This window comes from Neopsephotus bourkii, unplaced genomic scaffold (assembly GCF_033783945.1).
Source record: "Neopsephotus bourkii isolate Nb327-2 ecotype Australia unplaced genomic scaffold, CSIRO-AGI_Nbou_v1 NB_1634, whole genome shotgun sequence".
Taxonomy (NCBI): domain Eukaryota; kingdom Metazoa; phylum Chordata; class Aves; order Psittaciformes; family Psittacidae; genus Neopsephotus; species Neopsephotus bourkii.
In genome coordinates, this window is record NW_026902109.1 from 11,423,909 (window position 1) to 11,440,665 (window position 16,757).

A 16,757-nucleotide genomic window follows, 5' to 3' on the forward strand; every position below is an offset into this window, starting at 1 on the left:
TCAGACTGGGAGGCTTTAGAACTTGGTGTAATGAAACATGAAATCCATAGACAATTGCCTTTAAATGAAAAATAAATTTCTTTCCTATTCTGCTGTTACTGGGGAATAGCAAGCTCTGGCCATTTTCATATAGGTTTATAATTAATTCATTGAGACTTCATGACCCTATTCTCTGAGGCTGCATAATCACTATGACATTTCATATAACACACAAAATATTGAAGCTCAACACTGAACAGCTACTTAACTTACGATTCTCTGGACTGGTGTATTAGTCTACAATGATATAATAAGTAAAACAGTAATTGAGACTAAGAACTAGCACATTCACAGTAAGTTTAAATTACATGAGTTAAGTCACATACAAAACAATTTGAAACAATACATATGTATGCCTGCATATGACTTCTCTAGACTGATATAAAGTGGTTCATTAATTTTAACTGCATGAAGTAACTGACATAATTAATAGTAGAGGGAATGTTCTGGTATATACAGAAATATACGCTGCCACTGTTGTGTCAACATATTTTATATTTGGGCACTGGAATACACAGCTAACATTAAAACAAGATTCTTACAAACTTCCAGTGTGTCCATCTAATCAGATATTCACTGCTGTAGTTTGCCACTGAAATACTTTCAGTTCTAAAGGATTCAATACATTACCATATTTGCAAAGTGCAACTGAAATATTTTCTGACAAACTGTTCATTTCTTCCCTTGAACCACTCCTGACACCAACCATGCTACTGTCTCTGAGAGTGAGACAAGTGTCTCCTTCAGTTTACTGAGAGACCACATGCCTAAATCCAAACCTTTATCGCTTGTGGAGAGTATACCAATGAAAAAAGGTTTGCATTTAGGAAACTCAAAGGTATACAAAATGATATTTTGTTTGTTTCCTCAGCAACATGCAAGATTAAACACAGTTTTCTATTGAAGTTCAAGTGCTCATTCCTTTCCTTTTGGGATTATTGATGCTCTGTCTCAGGACATTCCAAAGATTCAACAACACCCAGGACGACAGCCTTTGCTTTTCCAGTCATGGTGTCCAGACTATGGAGTAAATTCCTCTGGGACCTCATAAAGCTGCATCTCTTTTAATTTCTTGCCTCAGAAAAACCCTTTCCAAACACTGCTCCTATTCCTACTTTGTCTCCCCTGAACAGAACAGTGCAGAGTGAAAAAAAACCCTAACATCATAGAAACAGTAGCTGTAATACCTTACTAAAACTTGAAAATCTGCATGCTTTACTGCTGAAGAGAATGTCAAAAAAGTGTATATTCATACAGCTTTCTTGATGCTACTCAAAGAAAGATACTGATAACATGTCATAAAAAACCCATGCAGAAAAGAACATTTTGGATATTGAAAAGTTACAAATGGCATAAAGCATGCCAGGATGCACTTATTGTGAATTTTGTCACTTTCCCACTTAATTAATTCATACCTTCTTTCCCATCTTGAGAAAGACACTTTGAAACAAGTCCCATTTGTTAGATGTTATTAACTACTTCTGGAGCATTTTGACACCATCTAATTTGGAAATTATGTTTAGTGATCTGACTGAAATACAGAATGGCACAGCATTGTCCTCTGCTTAGAGAAGAATATTCTCTGCACTGCATGATCTACTGAGTAATACTGAAAAATACCCTCTGAATGAATTTTCAGTAGGAAGGAAACACCATTCGTGATTAGAAAAACACTCAAGGAATTCAGAACTTGCTCAAGAGCATACGACAAAAATAAATATTGCAGGAAGAGGATTGCTATTAAGAAATCCCAGAGAAAGAATATAACACTGTTTTCTTTCATCACATAGCCCATCACACACTTAACCTTGAGCCTCTGCCTGCCTGATGCTGCCTTACACAGAATTCAGAATGAGAATGGCTGACAGCTCACTGAGCTCTCCATCCTTTGCTGTGGAACTTGCATGGCACACAGGAGTTAAAAATAATATTTTTTAAAATGTATTTGTTTAGATGAAGTTTCTCAGAGGCAGACTTTTCACTGAAAAGTGTCAGTTATGATTAGTAATGAATAGTTGTCTAAACCAGCTTATATAAAAATTTTGGATGTTACCTTTCCTCCAGTTTAAAATATTGCTATTTCTAGGACTTTGGTTTTATGCTTATGTAGTTTCTTGAATTAACTCTCTGTACATCAAGTCATTTGTAAACTATATTTTATTTAATATTGCATTGTTCTACCTAGAAAGCATAACTTCTTCAGCTAAAAGAAAAAGTTGTTAGCTTATGACCTTTTGCATCCTGATAGAATTATGCCCAGCTGAACGCAAAAAAAAAAAAGGCCTTTCTTAATTATCTTGTCCAGTGAGTCCCATGGTATATTTAGGATTTGTAAAACTGTCCTAAGAATTACTTAGAAAAGCCTTTAAAACAAATTTAATTGTATAGCCTCCAGAATCTCTACAGTAAGGGAATAATACCATCAGGAGAAAAAAGTGGTAGACTACTTTGACAAGGCAGAACAAAATAACTCCGCTTCAGACTTCTCTGACAATCATGAAATTTGTATTGAAAATTGTGAAAAATTTGTAAGTCATAAAAGGACACAATAAATAGAGAATTCCATGTAGATATGATTGTTTGTAAGTTAAGAACTTCAGCTTTGTTTCTTTATTGTTATAAGTCCTTTATTTTCTACACAATTTGCAAAATCCCACTAAATATACCATATGCAATGATTCAGACCAGGTCAATACCAAATTATTTCCTTAAAACAAACTTCAGAGTTTTCTGACATGGCTATATTTGTCATTTCCCATGGTAAGACAGATGAACTGATCTTGCAGCACTATCTATTCATGGATATCTTAGCCTTTCAAATAGACATCTTCAAGATCAAACAGAAAGCCACATAGCCACCAGATGGGATTGCCCTAATGGGCAAGGTAAAAAGTAAAAATTAGGATTGATGAAAAAGTTCACCAGTTCATGACAAGTTTTGACCAGATCAGGGAAACCTAAAAATAACCAACAAAAAATCCCCCAAACCAAAACCCCGAGCATCAAAACTTCGAAGCATTTCAAAATCCAACACCTTGAAAAAAGCATTATTAAACAGTTATTTTTAAGTATGCCCAATATCATCATAGAATCATAGAATGGTTTGAAACGGAAGGGACCTTTAAAGATTAGCTAGTTCAAAGCCCCCTGCCATGAGCAGGGACACCTACTAGATCAGGTTGCTTAAAGCCCTGTCCAGCCTGGCCTTGAACACTTCCAGTGTAGGGTATATAGAATGATAGAATACTTAGGGTTGCAAAGGATTTTAAGATCATCTAGTTCCAACCCCCTGCCACGAGCAGGGACACCTCACACTAAACCATGTCACCCAATGCTCTGTCCAACCTGGCCTTCAACACTGCCATATAGACTAAAATAATACTATTTTAACCATTTCCAATGTTTTATTTTTTCCAGTAACAGATTAATTATTGATTTATTATCAATATCTGACACCTCTCTAGCCCAACTGCATTTTGTTTATGTCATCTGTTGCAGGACTTCTGCATGTAGGCTTCTTATATATTAAGAATAGAAAGCTCATTTGCTGATTATTTTCATTAGAAAGGGAAGCTAGCTTAAAAGAACCTCTGAGAAACTCCTTTTCCAATGCTGTTTCCATTAATTAACCCTTCACACCTCAACAAAATTCTGCAATCACCTTTCAAATTACACATACAGATTAAAGCAGCATTCACTTGGAATGGATATCTTGAATGTTTTTGCTGTTAAAAAAAAAATTAAATCAAAGCCAAGGAAAGCACTACACGTAAGTAGCAATTAATTTATGAAGTGCCTTACTGTGAAGTCTTTCATAGCATTTTAAACAATGGCTTTAGCCCCACTGTACCATTACCTGCCAGCTAAAATGCATGAAACGTCATAGTGTCCTCATTCATTAGGTGTGAAAAGAACAGGATGCTAAAGTAGTTAAGTAAATTTCTAAAATACCACTAAAAAGATTAAGAACTTGTAAAGATGGCCATACATACCTGAAAAAATACAGAGTCCATTTATATGCATCATTAATCTTGTGTCAATTTGTTCCATTTAAGAAAATAAGACAGCACATAAATTATGCATTATCACCTTGGATTTACTAATCTTTATTTCAGATGCATCCATCTAATAAAAATTATATTTATTTTGACACTATAAAAAAGACTATCCAGATACTGAACAATAAAATAAAAGTCAAAGTTAAAAATACTTTGATCACAATTCCCTAACTTTTAGAAATACTACCTTCATCTACTGAAATTTGTAGTGACAATATACCACGGGAATTTCCCACATTCAATCCAAAATATCCTTGTATGGCTCAATCTCTTATAAGCAAATATAACTGTGATTTAATAGCTTAGGAGAAGCTCTCACTATAGAGATCAAAGAAATAAATTATGAATTTTATTTTCATAAACAATACGTAAGGAAAACACTACTTGAAACTAAAGTTACTTATTGGTAGCACTGATAGATTGCATGATAATGACCTAAAATACAGGAACAATAACGCTGCTGAAACAAGGTGAATTTGATATTACAGTTGGTAGCCTTAAACTGCTTCCAGCTGTTGTAAATGAAAAGGGAATCCAAAGTGAGAAATAGTTTCCCAAGTATGTAATACATATTTAAAAAAAATACCATACTCAGCACACATACAGCAACATACGATTTTATGGAGAAAAGAACATTTGTGTTCCACAAATGTGGGCTGAATGTCTTTCTGGCTAATACAGTAAGTACTTCATTCTAGATAGCTAGAAATAAACGTATTTCTCTCCTGTTCTTGTTAAATAACAAGTAATAATGGCACAGAAATACAAAATAGGCCCTCAGCTTCCAGCCCAAATCTCAAGGTCATTAAGATCTACTTTTATAGTGGCTTGGAACTTCATTACTTCTGTATGTTGCACATCACAAATGAAGCTCGGTGAGAGACTAGATGAAGAGTAAAGACAAAATGGAATCCTTATCTTGAGCATTTCAAGCCCAATATCTTTTTGTTGTTTTTCTTTTGATCTTTTGAGAAACTGGGAGGTCTGAGTAATTAAAGGAAATGCCACACCCTGACACAACTACTGTGTCCCCACTGAAAGGATGGTTTTGCTGGTTATGATGCTCTGCAATTTACAGTCCGATACAGTAAAGAAATTAAGACTGCTTATCGCTACCACAACTTAAAGTGGGAGCTGCTGTAGCTCATAAATTCTGTTCAGCTGGCCTGATTGTTAAACTAGCTCTGGCTATGCAGAAGCATAGGAAGACATTGTATCAATGCATCATATCCCAAAATAATACCAAGAAAAATGAATACTTAAAACCTAAATTCAAATTCTACTTTTGATACTAATTTTTGATGAATTATAATTTAATTCTAAAAACTGAACCTGAATGTGACCTAGATCAGAAATACTTACATTAACTGTGACTGGTTTTCCTCTCGTATCCCCTTTGGTATTGTTATTAAGCTAAACAGAAATAGTTAGATCCCCAAAAGATTCTTGTCTAAAACTTCAGCCTCTGAATCCTCTTATCTTTTTACTTAGAAAAAATGGTCTCTCCCAGAGTCTATAAATGATTTTTGGCCTAAGGAGATGATAAATTACAGCATCTCAAAGCACCTTCTCTCATAAGTAATAAAGGATTAAATGATGCTATAGTTGAATGTTTGACTGTTCAGAAACATAAAAAGGGAACATATAAACCTTGCCCCCTGTTGACTTCTGGAATACTGACAAGTTTTTTTAAGTTTTGTGTCAATGCAGCAGTTAAAGGACACACATATGGAGGAAAAAGCTGGAGATGACTCTAAAGTCGGAAGAACTCATCTAAAAATGAGATACCTCACTGCAAATCTCAGCCCAACCTCATCTAACTCATCAGTTTGCCACCCCTCACCCTAGGGCAGCTCCAAATCTTGCTCTGTGGCTGGTGACGAGTTGTGTCTATTCTCAGACAAGGCTCTGACAGTTGTTTCCAGCTATCATTGCGTTTAGCCAGCATTACCTACTCTGGTGTCCTGACTGGGCTCAGCAGTTTGCACATGTTTAACAAGTGCTGCTGTTGCCTATTCAGGAATACTTCTGCTGTACCTGCATTAGGTACTTCCAGAGAGTGCAAAGAGGTTGTAAGGCTTGTGTTTCAGCAGAGTTTTAGTACATTAGTGACCTGATTAGTTTCAAACCGAATAGTAGCAAGGTGCTCTCTGGAGAGTCCACTTTGGATGAGAAAAGTCCCTCTAGCCAAGTGAACACAGAAACTAAATCAGCAGCTTAGTTTGGCTGGAAAGAATACTTCAGCACTTCCAGTATCTACGGATTTGCCTTTAGAAATTTTTTTTTCATCTGAGACTAAGAGCAGTCAGGGAACAAAAAATGTTTTTCTTTTAAATCCCATTTAAGATGTAATTTCTTTTCCTGTCAGCTTTCTCTTCTGACTCCAGTTCTTTCCAGCAATCACAGCTCAGAGTATGGGGGGTTTGTTTGATTCTGAAAGCAAAGATGCTTCCCTTGCCAGGTAGGCTTTTCAAGTTCTTATTTTTTTTATTAAAAAAAAAATCTTAGTTTTCTAGATACATATTAATGTTGTGTGAAAGATTTTTCTGTTACAGAGAGAATTTTGTGATTTCCTCAGACCAAGGATCATATAAGCATAATTTAATTCTTGAGAAATCATGATTATTTGATGTGCTCATTTCCAGTAAGGGAGAAAATGTAGGATATGCTATGCCTATGTGTTAATTCCCATAGATCAAACCAGGAGATGCATTCAGACTAGGCTCTGGCTGTACAAGGGAGACTGAGCATTATGCATTGTTTACAAAGTGGTTAATAAACAATGCAGACAAATCCATAAAACTGACACATCACTTAATCAGAGTCAAAACATCGTGCGGACTCTCAAAAACAAGAATTAAATCTGTGTTTTTTTTCTGTTGTGTGGTTGTTTTGTTTTTTTTTAAAGCAGATTTCATTTTGACAGAAAGACTTGTGAAAAACTGAAATACTAATATGACTAATAGCACAGTACAGGAAGGGTAGTGACAAGCTGATGAAAAGTAATATCATATGAATGCTTCAGATTAGATTAATTAACTAAAGGTCTACATATAACACAGAATTCTGATGGATTAAAATTCCAGTTCAAGAAAAGAATAATATAGATTTGGAAGAATACCTTGCCCAATGAAGAGGATGGCAAATACAACATTGCAGAAGAAATCATAAAGGCTATAGAGATTGAAAACACAATTACAATGAAACTTTGGTTATCCCATTATAAGGGTAATTAGTGTAAATGAACTAGGGAAAATTGCTGATATTGAATTTTTAGACTTGCATTGCATGTATTCAAAGAGCAGCCATGTAGTGCGGAGTCACAGGAAAAGAAACTTCTGGTTAAGGCTCAGGAATTAGATAAAAATGTTGTGTGGAAAAGGTAGTGTTGCAGTAACCAAAATATCCTCAAATTCCGCTTCATTGTGGATACAACCATCTCCCCCGATAAGCTTAATGATGTTTTTTCCTCTCCAGTGGAAAGCTACATGAAAACATTGAAATTTGCTGAAAAGAAACCAAGGGATAAAATCTTTGCAAGGTGGTGGATAGAACTGAAAAGCACTGTACTGGAAGTCTGGAATAAATGCATGCAGGTAAGACTTGAGAAAGACCAAAATAAAAACAGCAGATTCTTTTTTCTTTTTTTTCACAGAGATGCATATCTTTCTTACTTCACTAGTGATTTGAGCTGTACGAAAGTTCACTCAGCAGAGCAGAATAAGTGCAAATCTATTTGCTAAAGGATTAAAGAGAAAACTTCAGTAAATCTAAATAAATATAAAGAAAACTAATAAGAATTTAAACACATTTTTCTGTATGTTTTGTGAAGAAGCAGCCAGCCAGGTCTAGGTGCAAAGCATAAAATTACTAGTACTTAAGTTTCTTTTCACTCTGACCTCATTTGGACTGATTCACAGGATGTTAACTCTTTCATAAATTTCCATTCCTTTCCATGTAATTCAAACATGAATTTTTGCATATCCCGTCTTACAAACTTAATGACACTAAAAATAGGCAAGACCATTCCATAAAGCAAGTGGCATACACAATGTGGTGTTCTGGTTTATCTATTAGAACTGCAAAAAGGCATCTTTGGAGTCAGATGATCTCATTTAACAAAATTGAGAGCTTGAAATTATCTGTTCAAAGAGATCTTCCTGAAACTTCGAATTAGTTGCACACAAAGCATGGAAATTTCACAAATACTGAAACAGTGGTCCAGCAATTTAGTAAACAATCTTATCTCCCCCCTTACACACTGCAAAACCTAATCATTAAAGAAGTCTTTATTCGGGAAGAAAAAGACCTGGGGAAAAAAAAAAAAAAAAACAACAACAAAAAACATCAAATAGTGCATTCCTAGCAGAAGTGTGGAATGGAGAAAAAGTAATGCTAATCCAAGCATAAAATGACCACGCAATAACCACACTTTTTCCCTTTCAGCTTTCATCACAATTTGCAAACCAGGAATCAGAGACAATGTGCCAGTCTGAGCCAGTACCTCAGATATAACCTGTCTCAGCATAAATCAAAGCACTTCACCTAAGCAATGGCAAAAAAAAAAAAAAAAAAAAAATTACAGAAAGCTTCCTCCACATATCCTGTATCACCACAGCCTATAGAACACTAATGGTTTCTAGTTGCTCCTTTGTACCATCAGAATCTATCACAATAACCATTAGGAAATGAACCATTTCAGAGGAACCAGGCATCTCCGATAACCCTGGGAGCCCTACATCTTCCTTTCTGCTCTCCGGGTAGGAAAAGAAGGAAGGGTCATATTAGGCTTTTTCATTTCTCCCTCCTAATATTCATTGACCCTAATAATATTATTTTTATTACTGCAAGAAGTTATTTTAGTTTATGATATTTTATTTCTTAACATACAAGATTCTGACTTACCTAAGAGTGAAAAAAACCACATTTTTTTAAACTGTGCATTATTCTATCATAGCAAAAAAAGTAAGAACAATGTACACAATATTACAGTGAAAACAGGACTGCAAAAATCCATGCATTAGGCTCTTAGCAAGGAGCTGTTCACAGCTTTCACTCTGCTAAAAACAAATCTGCATTTAGAACTTCCAAATGTCTCTTCTCCCTTGCAGATACAAGCTCATTTAGAAAGCTAAATCAGTTCTAGGTGTATCACCTTTTGCAATATGCATTATAGCTCAAATGTCTGAGTGTTGAAAAATGGTGCAGGACAAACAAAGGATTACCTGTTGTACAAATCAGTCATTTTCTGTTTCTTTAGGGAAACAAGCATCTATTATTCTTCTTAAGCTGTCTAGAGTATCTAGGATTGCAGGATGGAGTTGTGAATAAATTTCTTGGAAGACAGATTAATTTCTTCTAGCCCTGACTGAAAATGAACCAGTTAACATTGGACTAATATGGATGGGAACAAGGGATTGATTCTGTTTGGACAAGTCTTTCTTCTACTAATCATCAGGAAAGGTTTACTAAAAACTAAAAATAAATTAATCTGGTAATCATGACATCTTAAAAAGGTATGACTTTCTGATTGATTTAAAGATTTTCATTTACCTATTTTACTATTCTGACTATTTAGTCAGAAAGGAATAATAATAAAAAAAAATGTATCTTGCAATCATTTTCTTAGTATTGAAAGAAATTAATGAATATTTTCATTTAGCTTGCACTGTGTTTGGAGGAGATGTATGTAGCAATCAAAATTTTGACAAAATGTGGAAGGGAAAAAGAATGGGAAATAAACCCAGAGAACTAAATGAACATTTTAAAAGTAACAAGGACTGACAGCAAAATGAAGTGAAGGCATTTAGATCGTCTTGGGTTTGAATACCTGGACCAATTTGAAAAGTGACAGAATAGTGAAGCACTAGCCTCAGGGCATCAGAGAAAGTTTCCAAGATTAAGTTGTTTTCTTCATAACCAACTTTGATACTGAGTTTGTAGTGTGTGCCAACAGACTGCTGGGTACTTGATTACAGAAGATCTGCTTGCTGTAGACCCAGCTCATGCTCACCACCAATCCATTGTCTTCCTGTATCCACTTATTACAGCTGTTTCACTGTAAGCTTTTATGGAGAAAATGCTTTGTATTGGTGAGCACCATCGCTGTCAGAATCATGATACAGTGCCTAATAATTCTAGGCATCGGGATTATTGCTAATAGGCTAGATATACAATTTCCTCTTTTAGACTAAGGTTTATGGCATGAATCGTAGCATTTCATTTACCATTGTAAAGTGGTTCAGCAAATACCTGGTCTGTAGACTTGTTGACGTAACCAGCTTTGCCTTCTACAAATGTTTAGCACAAATCACTAGGAGAGCAATTTTGCATTTTCCTTTATTAGTTTCCTCAAGCTAGTTCTTTAAATAATAGTTATATCAAAAGAATAATTTTAAGAAATCTCAGAAGGTAAAAAATTTTTGAACTTTACTGTACCATACCAGTAAGATTTGTTTCCTACTATTGATCTTCCAAGAATAGTTTTAATAATGATAGGCTGACAAATTAAATGGTACTAGAAAGTAAAGAATGTTCATTGTATTCCTGGAAGAATTATGATAATGAAGATGATGGTGTGATGAATATGGCCTGAAAGAATTCAAATGGTAATTTCTATTTTGAGAGCTGTGTTGAATTATGCACAGAAAAATGAAAGAAAAACCCAAGAACAGCAATTAAATCATTCTAGAAATAATAATAAAAGACCAGATTGCTTACCACAAATTGTGGTAAAAGCCTCTGCCACATTCATACTCTCATAATAATTTACACTAAAGACAGACAGTAAGACAGGCAGACACCATGCAGTTTCTTTTATAGTTCTGGTGCTATTTTGGCATATTATACTCAGACAGGAGCACACAATTTGTTCCACTTAAGCTATTTATTTATTAACACACTCAGCCAGGAGAGAAAATGATTCCTATCTGAACATAGAGAGGTTTAAGTATTTGTTTGTGGGACAGGTAAGGGTGAAGAACAGGAAAGAGTAAGATAAATAAGAGAATTTCAGAATAAATTTTAAAAACACTACATTTTAATCCTTGACACTGCACCTTGGATAAAACTTCACTGAAAATTTCTAGCCGAATACTGTTCACATTTCCAGTAGCTGGTAGATGACTGAAATGTGTAACTCCTGCCTTGTTTTTCCCTCCTCTGAGGCAGAATTTGGCTTGAAATTGTCAGCCAGGGCTCTTTGTATGAAGAAGGCCCGGTCCCTTTATTTGTACTATTTTACTTTGAGCCTACCTTTGACAGTTGTAATAGCTACCTCACTGCTACAATGGCCCATTTGCTTGTGGCAGTGTACCAGCTGGCACTGGACTGGCTGCAGGGTTCTGGATGATAATATGAAACTGTGAAAGTGTTTTTGGTATTGCTTTATAAACCAATTAATTGTTTAAAAATTAATTTTATCAAGAAGGATTGTTTATCTAGAAATTTATCCTAGAAGTTAATGAAGTACTTGGGGAGGAAGGGACAGAAAAATACTCATTTGCAAATTATACTACTTAATTGAAAATGAGTCCTGTACAGTTTCTAGATAAAACACATTGCATCATATGAAGTTCTATAAACATGCAAAAAAGTTAGACTTGAATTTTAATGTTTGTTGAAACAAATTCCAAATCAACCTACTGTCTTTTGTTAAAAGCATATAACCAAGTTCCGTATTTGTTAATGTCACTTTTGGCAAAGTTATGCGTTACACCTGAATCAGTGTTCAGCTTACTACCATGAAAATTTGTATTCTATTAAGTGATGATATATTTTTCTTCTAAAAATAAAACAAAACAAAAAACAAATGAAAACCAAAACCAAACGAACAACAACCAAAACCCAAACAGGATGTGTGCAAGTCTGAAAAAATGTAGGTTAAAAAAATGCTAATTGTGAGAGATCAAAATTATATAACTTGATGGAAGCTGCACAAACGTTAACCAACTTAAGACAAAAAAATACCCCAAACCCTCAGATTGCTTACATTGGTTGTAGTACCTCTGTTGCTGGAAATTCTATCCTTCAGTTGAGTCTATTACCTCTTAGCAACAGTTTTCTGACCTTGCATAGTGCAGGAGTATGTACAAGATAATATCCTGACAACTGTCCCTACGACATGTTTAATTTCATTCTATTTTTATGAACTAGCACAGCTGCAAAACAAGCAAAAGTATACTTATTGAGTCTGTACTTAAGTAACTAAATAAAATAGTACTTAAACTACTTTTTAAATGTAATTTGTTATATGCAACAGTAACACCTATTCTCCTGCCTGAAGCTAGACAAGCTTAAGTGGTCAGGACACCCTATTTTGTCAGAAAGTAGTTTGTTTTTGCATTAACATAATGCTGCCTTCAAACTTCAGGGTTATTGAGCTGTGATGGCTGAGACACAGAGAGCTGTCTAATCTCTCTAAGGTCTGCTGTATTTCACATGTGTTTGATAAGCTTATCCAAGAAATTAGCCTTATACTTGGGATAATCATCCATGATTCCTTGGAATGGAAATGCCAGGTTTGTCATGATGACTGCAGGGTTGAAGCTTCAGTTCAGAAACCTTTTCATCTCAGCTTCTTTGAAAGCAATCAGTATCATACTGGATGGTTTCCAAGATGGATTTAGCTGAATTTCATGAAGATTATCACAGTATCACAATATCACAGTATGTTAGAGATTGGAAGGGACCTCAAAAGATCATCTAGTCCAATCCCCCTGCCGGAGCAGGAACACCTAGATAAGGTTACACAGGAATGTGTCCAGGCGGGTTTTGAATGTCTCCAGAGAAGGAGACTCCACAACCTCCCTGGGCAGCCTGTTCCAGTGTTCCGTCACCCTCACTGAGAAGAAGTTTCTTCTCAAGTTTAAGTGGAACCTCTTGTGTTCCAGTTTGTACCCATTGCCCCTTGTCCTATCATTGTTTGCCACTGAGATGAGCCTGGCGCCATCCTCGTGACATTATGAAAACAAACAAACAAACAAACAGAAAAAAAATAATCCTGAGATGGGATCCTGCCCTCACTGAACTCATTGGACAAAAGTCCCAGATAGACCACAGCCAGCCTTCTCCTATGCGCTCACAGCAGTATGTTTTCTTCCAGTGAACTAAGTCTCTAGACATGTGGTTCTATTCTGAGCTACCACCATATACAATATCCTTTTGCTGTATTTGAATATGTAGCTTAATGAGTTATTCTCAATTAGCTAATGAAATGTGTTAAATCATACAAACTGATTTCTGTTAAGATCACTCTTAGGGGAATACGGGACAACATCCATAGACTGGTATATCCCTGACGGACTAGTATAATTAAAAAAACCCGCAACAAAATACAATAAATAGATCATATATTTGATCCATTGCAGATGAAATCCTATACACAGCAACTCCTCTCATCATTGTTTGATTGTGACTTCAGCTCTAAAGAATGAGAGGCTTGAGACTGCTTAAGAAATTATTTTCATCCATACTTTCTACAGCTCTTTGTATGAAGTAGTGCTTTTTGATCTAAAGAAAAAAAAACCTATTTTTATGCATATATTCAGGAAGAATTTAAGGAAGATACCTACAAAAGGATGAAAAATTATCTTCATCAATCTGCCAGAGAAGGGAAATTGAAATTGTTACAGCTTAAAATTTTATGCAGGTTTTATTAGACTCCATAGAAGCTTCTCAATAAAAGATTACTTTCCAGCAACAGTAGCAGGAGATATAATCCAGAGGGTGAAGATATTCAGATCTTATTGGCATTTCACATATTTAGGCTGTCTTTTGGTATTTAGTTATAGAGTCATACAGGATTCTATGCATAAATAAGAAGTTTCGGAAAGCAAAGCTATACTCTATAGTTGCTGAAGGGTATGTTATGCTAGAGGGATTTGGGAGAATAGAACTATGGTCAATCTCTATTTGCTTCATAATATTTGAGCTGCATTAAGTGAATACATATCCCAATCAGACAGCAATTTAAATGCAATTTCTAATTCCAAGCTGCCATAACCTTTTCAAACACCTAGTAAAATGTTGATTGCATTGCTAATCATATACCTACTGCCACCACATTTCTAACCTATAGACACTTAAACATGGTAAAGACCACTGATCAAATCATGCGCTGCGTTTAAAATCTTTGCAGTACCCTTTGATTACTAGTCACATTTAATAGTCATATTGAATTATTCCTTTCTTAGCTTTAGTTCAATGACTGTGATTTATCAATACAAATGGGAGCATGTTTATATTATTCTTTTTTTGCTAGGATATCAGCTTTCCATTTCACAAAATCAACCAGTTCATTAAATCTTTGTTCCTTAGAATTTTCCGTTAATTTAGCCCATAATGATTTAGTCCTTCCTTGATACTTTTAAGACCTTGATAGCTTTTTGAAGAGAACATTTACTACATTACAGATGGACAACAGCTAATGCAAGTGTCATCTAAATATGATATTACTCATGGCTATCAACTCCATTCTCTAGTTTTTGTACCTCTCTTCTCCCATCTCCCTGCCTTTATTTGCTTTTTCCAAGTACATAGAAAAACATAGTATTTCTTCAATTACATTTTTTACTGTCTTACTGAGTCAATGCAATATTTCATCTTTTGACATTTTCCATGTCATCCTATAAAAATCAGAACAAGCTTAATAAACATTCTCTTTACTGGCTTTTGGACACCAAATAACTCATTTAGTCAAAGCCTAATTTGCTGCAGTTTGTTGAAGTCCATGTGAATAACATATTTTGTTAAAGCTAATCAACTGCCCATCTGCTTCTTGCTTCAAGAATAATTTATCCTTCTTAGCTAAACTTGTCCTTGTTTGTTTATTTCCTCAACCTTCAGATTAATGTTGATTGTATAATTGCTGAACTTTTACAGGGCTTTTAATTTTTCCAGATAAATGAAACAATCATTAAGAGTAAGTTTATCTATTTCAGAGACTTTCAAACCATACACAGGTGCATGTGTAAGTTGAAAAGTTCTCTTTTCAAAAATAAAATTAATATGGCTCAGCAGATTTATTGTGCTATTCTGTTCTTACTTAGCTGAGACTTCCCAGTAGTCAGTATATCATGTATTTCAGAATTCAAAAGCATAGGACAAGTTCGCTTAGTTTACTAGAAAACTTTTCTGTGGACCTGAACCAAAACCTAATGATGCCTACCACAGCACAAAAACTAAAACAAGTAAAACTCAAACATAGTACAAGAGAAGTCTCTGACAATTATATATGCAGCTCTTCCATGTAAAAGCATTTATCCTTAATATATTATGTCTTAATTTTTTTTTTTAATCGTTGGATTTTTAGAAGTTTTCAGTGAATAATTTTAAGGGATGTTTACTTTGATGAGGATATAAATTCTTGTATTGGGTTTGTGTGGCAGAGTTTTCATAGTGGGTGGGCTAAAGTGTGAAGTAAGTGTTGACATTACATTGTGATTTTGATATTCCAGTTCTGTTCCTCCTTTAATACGAGATACTGACTGGATGTCATTCTTAGAAACACAAGAAAAATCTAGATAAACCACTGGGGTTTTCAATGTTTCAGCTCATCATAGCAAGAAAAATAAGTGACAGACTAAAAAGGACAGGTTGGAAGCCTCAGGATATGTTAAAACTTCCTCTTGGAGGTTCCCTGGGTTTTTTTTTTTTTTGTTGGTATGTTGTTTTTTTTTCTAGCCACAATTCTTTCTGAGACCTCATGGTTAGAAAATTCAGGCTGCTGCTGCATCCACTAGTTACAGATATCATTTATTAATTTTCTCTTATCAGAATCAGACTAAGTAATTGATTTTATGTGTAGGGTTCTGCTTTCAAGGAGTTTGGTCTCACTGCAAACTGGCTGATTTAACTGACTATGCACAAGGGTGCTGTCAAGAGTTTTCAGGAAGTCTGTCCTATTCCATTTATACTGTAAATTTGCTGATGTAAAAGCTCCAGTTGCTGAATTAAGAATTTACTTCTAAGCAGTATTCATGTAAATAAAATTCGTTTCTGGAAATTAAAAGGAAGAATAGAGGGATTTTAGAGATTCATGAGTACTAATATGATGGAAAAAATGGTCTTCCTCCCCTTCAGAATAGAATTCTAAAAATCCTAATAAATACTTTTAATCTTTTTTTAGAAAAGATACTATTTTATAAGGACTTAACTACATGCTTTACTTTGTAAGCTATAGAGGTTCTGGTGGAGACACCGATTAATGGACAGTTGAAGTCTGAAACAAAATCCTGGGAGGGGGAGTGTACTACGTTGACGTTAGACTATTTTGCCAGAATCCTTAACTTCAATGTGTATATTTCTATAGTCAGATACACTTTAAATTTGAATTTTCAATATCTCACCTCTGATCTGCATAGGAATGCTGGAAATCCATCAAAAATCACCTAAATCTCCTGAAAGCACGTCTTTAAAACCAGTAGATTTTAACTAGAGTGAATTTATAGCAAAAGAGAATTTTCTGTGGAGAGTTCAACAACTGTCTACCTCTATTGTTATTCAGCAAAATTGTAAGTATCTTTGGTTTGTACCATCAGCCACTGGAAGAACATAAAGAAAGGAGCTATAGAAACCATTCCTCTATAGTACTCCACTGAGAAGAGAAAAAGAGTAGGAAAATGTTCAGAAGTTTTTAACATTCAGTAGTGTTGGGAGGAT